Here is a 6,836-nt window from a genome sequence, read left to right on the forward strand (position 1 = left end):
GAGAGAGAGAGAGAAAGGGGGGGGGGGTAAACGATCACATATGCATGCTCACACATGTGTAACGGTCGTCTGATCGCAACGAGGATCCCCCGTTTTGCGTCCGACGTGAGTTTCGTCACTCTTGGCTATCTTCTCTAAGTGTTCCGTCATTCGCTATTTCGCTTATAATTTGAAAATTAAACTTCGGACAAAATTTTGACAAATAAGTAAAGATCTTGAAATTAAGTCAGGAACATAACATTTCAACAACAAACGTTTATTTCGAATCATCCTGTAGGTACAATGTGCAGAAAGACCACGAGTCGACATCGTGCAACGGACCATTCAAACAATATTATATGCGCTAGCATTCTGCACACGCGGCCGATTCCCTCGTAAACATATTGTTTAGAAATGATTTTTATTAATCCTTAATGGTCACACTTCAAAAAAGACACACAATGGTTATTCTGGATTAAAATGACTTAAACCATCTTTAAACCATCTTGTTACCAAATCGATAGTATTAGTTACAATTATTTAAAAAAAATGCAGTATATAATTTTATCCTTTAAGAAAATGAAACAATGATGTTTTAGTGAAAGAATTAATTTTAACATTAAAAGAAAGATTGTAAACGTGTTAAGTTCGGAAAAATGTGCTTTTTTTTACTTAAAAAATCATCAACTTTTTAAATTTATAATATTTTCAAATGCAGTTTCAGCCTAATATTCTTGAGATTATGTACTTAAAAAAAAGAATAATATGGTTACATGTATTTCAGAAAAGGTATTTATTTTGAAGAGGAAGATGATCGTTTTTTAGGTGTAAAAAGATGTTAAATTCGTATAAAAGACTATTTATTATTAATTTGAGTTATTATTAAAAGTTATTATTATTATTATTACTGAAACGAATATAAGTGAGAAACATGAAATACAAAAAATATATAGGAAATGTTATTCTTCGCCACAGCAATCTTAGTACACAAATAGAGTCTGCTCTCTAAATCTGAATCAAATAGATAATCATCGATTTAGTGCCAAATATGCCACTTAATTAATGAAATGTGGTATCCCTAATCTATAGCAATCTTGCTTCAGTGTAGCGCATTCAATATATGGTATTGTAAGATTGGAATTATAATGTGCTAATATAATAATACGTGCAAATATCAGTATTTTAACTATATAATACTCAAAATTCTTTTCTTTTATAATTAAATTTCACTGATTGTTCAATGTCAAATGTGCTAATATAATATGCTGGTAATTCAGTATCAAGTGTAACATTTCAGTAGATTATCCACCGATTCAGATTTAGAAAGTGTTTATCACGTGGTTCGTAGACATGACGGATATTTTCTTATCATTTTTTTAATTTTTACTAGAGGGATATAATCCACATCTTATTTATTTTTGCAATTTAATACAAAAATATAAATTATAAATTATTTATGAAAACAACGTGTTAGTAATTCTTGCTCACGTTTTGATGAGAAAAAGAACGCTTTTTGCGCGAATAGCTTTTAGACACACATTAATGATCCGATTAAAAAGTTAAGCATCTCTATCGATAGAAAAAACAACATCGATAGTTAAAACTTTAAACCTACAGTCGAAGGCAAATACGTATCTTTTCGATACCAAGTTCTGAAATCTAGCATGAAAAATGCTGCTCGGATCATTTTAACCCAGAAGGACCGTGAGAGGTTAATTTAATTGATTTAAATTTTCTATTTACATTCTATTTACATTTTATTTTGTTCATTTTTTATAAAATAAAATAGATTTCGATATATAATTTCTTCAATGTCGTTTTAATGTTGCAGCAACATTAACAAGCAATATGGGAAAATCAATAAAAATTCAACTTCCTCTACAGCACAAAAGTTGCAGCAACAATTCATTGTAGCAATATTGCATGTTGGAGCAATATTGCAGCATCATTGCAGCGATATTGCTGCAAATTCTGTGATGGATTGTGATTCAATTTGTTCAATTTGTTCAATTTGTTCAATTGTTTCACCGTTGTTTCAATATTATTTCAACAGTAACATTAATAATCAATGTAGAAGAATCAATATAGATGCAACATTGATAAAATATTGATATTTCAACATTCAACACTGCAACATTTTAGCATCATTCTTTCAACGTTCTATGCTGTATGAGTTATCATGAGTTATCTTCATGTCCAAATCCATTATTAAAATACAAATATTTCGAAAACATTATAATTCATTTCATTAAGATGAGAAACAGTCTGATATAGCAATAGTAATGTGAATTGCAATGTTCACGAAACGTTAACATCCTAATAACATGGATTTTCAACTTGAAAAATGCATCGTTTCTATAGAAAATTCCCATGAAATCTTTTCCATGAAAATTATCATGTTACGTCTTATAATAGCAATATTAAAAAAAAAACAGATACGTCTGATATTAATTTTTGATCAATTTATGTTGCTGATAATAACAAATGATTACAAAAAATTTTAGAGGGAAATACAAATTAGAATAAATATTTCTTATAAATTTTTGATCGCTGGATCCGAATTTGAATCCGAATTTATAAACCATTTTGCTCCATCACATCCAGTTTCTTAGATAATAAAAAAAACAATGGAAAATTTATAAAAATTGAAATATTTGCAACAAAGAGTTATGCATGAGTTATGGAAAATCTTTTAGCTTCAAAAATTGATATTCTAATTGTTAATTTTGGAAGATGCAGTAACAATTACAATATCCATCCTTTGAAGAAATTTCCATGACTCACGCAGCTTGCCTGACTTTTGCACAATGGCACTTTACACCAATTTGTTTTATGATGTCTTAGACCATAATGCTTAACATTAGTGAAGCTAAACTTTTTTGTTTCTTATACTATATTTAACTTATAAGAATATACTTAAATCAGTTCGATCATTTTAATATTATGTTAATATTATGTTAATTTACTTTTTTTTTCTTTAAATGTTTTACCTTCTTTATATATACAAATTTATTTATAACAATGTTCTTGAAACTTCTAACTCTGTGAAAGATAACTTCGATCTAGTGAAAAATTATCTGATGTTAAGATCGACACTAATTACATTTTAATTTCACATGATGTCATTTCACTAATGTAACGTTTGATCTAGACTTTGAAAGCATCTCTAGTAGATGGCCTAATATATCCAGAGATTGTAATATTCTAAAAGAATTTATCATCGCTTTTAAACTCATTTTTAATTCGAGTTTCATATTTGATGGGAATATATACAGACAAACTTATGATCTATCCATGGAATCATTTTTGTCTCCGATGATTGCGAACTCAGTGTTATAGGATTTAGAAATGAAAGCTCTAAAAACATTAAAGTTCACAATTCCATTTTACGATATATTGACGATATGCCACTGCTATTTCTTCTAACATAACTACTAAAATACTTTACCCTTAAAAACACTTTTGGTTTATGGATACACTTAGGTCTTTTTATTTCCAAGATTAGAACTTTTTTATTTTTGAAAGATGGCTATCGGGTCAAAAAATAAGATTTATGGTTTTATTTTTAAAATTTAAACAAAAGTTAGAGGCTCGATAACATAACAAAAATATAAATAAGAAGAAGCATACAGCCACATAGAGATGCCACGCAAGATGTTTGTACAAGTAATATTATATATTAAAAAATTTTATATGTAAACGTTTCAGTCAAGTCGTGACCATCATCAGTACAATAAAGAAAATGTGAAATGTTAAATACTTAAAATTGCACATGTCGAAATACAAAAAATTTTTCGAAAATTATCCTGTTTTCTGTATCCTGAACTGTTTGACAGTGAGATTAAGACTTATTTCTTGATATTTGTAAGTTAAATACGGGATTACCAGGTTCTGTGATAAACTTTTATCTGTGATAAAACAAATTTCTATATATAAGTTATTGTCATTTTATTAATTTGTTCAGTGTAATTATTTATACAAAACTTACTCGTGTTTCTACAACTATCAAATATAATCCAATGCTATTATGCAGGTACAATGAAGAATATTAACTTAGAATGGAAACATTTTTTAATTCGTAAGACTGCTTTGTACGAAAATACAAATTTATGTAATTACAATGACATTGTCAGCGATTTTCGACAGTATTTATATATATTGAAGGAAAGGAGAGAGAAATCGATAGATGGGGATAGTATATTGGTGAAGAGGTAATTATTTTTTAACTATTTTTTAACTATTTTTTAACTATTTTATTTTTTAACTATTAGCATAAAAATCTCGAGAAAGTGCGATGTATCATTTTGTTTGTTTAATCCTGACTCTTGCTTCTTTATGTATATCATTTCTGATATTATTCTTTTATAGTATGATATTTCTGAATCTATAATTTTTTGTGTTGTTCCAATTAATTCTATAATCGTGTTCTAGTTAGTGCTGGGAAACAGATATTGTATTAGAAGGTTTTCTTAATGTCGGCTTTGTGTTTTTTCAAACGAGTATTAAGTTTCCGTTTAGTTTGACCAACGTAAGAAGCACTACAATCAGAATAATTAATTTGATAGACAATATGTGAATATTTTTCTTTTTTAATTTTATCTTTTTCAGTTTTAATGAATCGATTTAAAGAGTTCAACTGTTTATATGAAATATTAAACTTGGATTTATGTGTTATGGTTTTAAATTTTTCTGAAACATTTTTAAAGTATAGAACATTAAAAAACTTCTTATTTTCCATGGAGAAATGGCACTATCATTAATCACTTAAAAATAATTTTGATGTTATCAAAATTATCAGTACTTTTATTCTATTGTTGATATTAACAAAAGGAATTCTAATGGATAATTATTATTTTAAAAAATGTTAATTAATGAATAAATTTTTTTTCATGAAATTTTAGATGTGCAAGGAAAATTCTGTCTAATTATCCAATAACATCTTATTTATGTTCGATCGGATGATCAGAATAAAATTTTAGTACCTACAGAATTTGTAGGATTTTATAATTATCAAAAATAAGTTTCGTTCAATTAATAGTTTAACATTCAAAAAACTAATTTTCTCCATCATCGCCATATTCCACAGTAAACTGTATTATTTCATGACACGAATTGAACGTGCACAAAATTTCAATTTCATCTTTTTTATAATAACAGCTAATATAATATCGTCAACATATCGATATTAAAAAGAAATCGAAAACGTCAATGTTATAAAAATGTCATTTTCTAAATTTTGTATTACGCAATTGGCTAAAATAGAAGAGAAAGGAGATCCCATGGGCAAACTATAAATTTGTTTTAAAAATTACTTAAATTTGAAAAATGTGCATGTGTTTAGAACAATAGAGACTGCATTTAAAAATTCTTTTAATGATAATAGTATTCTTACATATTGAGTCTCATTAAGAAATCTTATAATATAATAATATTTGTAGTTTCCTAGTAGTAGCACTAGTTAGAATACGATCACAAAATTGATCGGAACAATAAATTATAGATTCCGAAATATCATATTATAAAAGAATATAAGAAATAATAATACCAAAAATGATATACATCTTTATACACATAAAGAAGTAAAAGTCAGAATAAAACAAACAAAATGATACATTGCGCTTTCCCGAGATTATTATGCCGATAATTAAAAGATAACTCTCTTTCACCAATATACTGTTCCATCTATCGATTTCTCTCTCCTTTTTTCAATATATATAAATACTGTTGAAAATCGCTGACAATCAGTCATTGTTTTTACATAAACTTTCATACAAAGCAGTCTTACCATCAAATTAAAAAATGTTTCCATCTAAGTTAATATTCTTCATACATAATAGCATCGCATTATATTTGATAATTGTGGAAACACGGGTTTTGTATAAGTAATTACATTAAATAAATTAATTAAATGACGATAACTTATATATAGAAATTTCGTTTTATCCTGTTTAACTTACAAGTATCAAGAAATAAGTCTTAATCTCACTATCAAAAAGATCAAGAAAAGAGGATTAATTTTCGAAAAATTTTTGTATTTTGCATCTTAATGCACAATTTTAGTATTTAACATTTCACATTTTCTTTATTGTATTGCTGATGATCGCGTAACTTGACCGAAACATTTTACGTATGTAAAATTTTTAAATATATGACTTGTGCGATAAACATCTTGCGTATGTGACTACATGCTCCTTCTTATTTATGTTTTTTTTTGTTTTATCTTTATATTTCATAAAACTCTAGATAATTTGCTACGAGGATTTCAGGAAATATCAAGCATTGAAAATTGCCATGAATATCATATACTCAAGTATGATATTTAAGATAGTCTTTTTGCTCATATACTCAACATAAGTTATAATATATTTCTGCTTCAATGGCCGTAATCTTGATAAATGTTATCCAGGTCATGATCCTGAACTTTTAAGAAGTTTTAGCTGTCCATCAAACACCTTGAGTAATTAATGCTAATGCCGGCGGTATTGTAATCTTCAAGTTTTATAACTCAAAAAGTACTGAAAAAATATTTCGTTATATAGTATTTTGAAAAGCTCTCGAGATAAGCTACAAGAATATATAACGAAAAACGAAGGATTGCGTTAAAAAAATTCAAAATAACCTTTCCCTGACCTTGACAACGCCATCCAAGATCAAATTAATAATACCATCTTAATTAATAATACCGTCCTTTTCGAAGTCAAAAACTTTTGTCTGAAACATTGTTCGATTTAATTTACGCAATGTTTCCGAGATATTTTCCTTTAAAATGGGACACTGTACGTGCGTACGTGCATGGGTGGGTGCGTGCGTGCGTGCGTGCGTGCGTGCGTGCGTGCGTGCGTGCGTGTGTGTGTGCG

General features: G+C 27.8%; 1 protein-coding gene across 1 annotated transcript in view; it reads right to left on the minus strand.

The window, feature by feature from the left end:
* LOC105620814 overlaps positions 1 to 6,836 on the minus strand; it is a 27,782-nt gene that overhangs the window by 16,943 nt on the left and 4,003 nt on the right. The gene's annotated exons all lie outside the window — the stretch shown is intronic.

Source organism: Atta cephalotes, assembly GCF_000143395.1.
Source record: "Atta cephalotes unplaced genomic scaffold scaffold00029, whole genome shotgun sequence".
Lineage (NCBI taxonomy): Eukaryota > Metazoa > Arthropoda > Insecta > Hymenoptera > Formicidae > Atta > Atta cephalotes.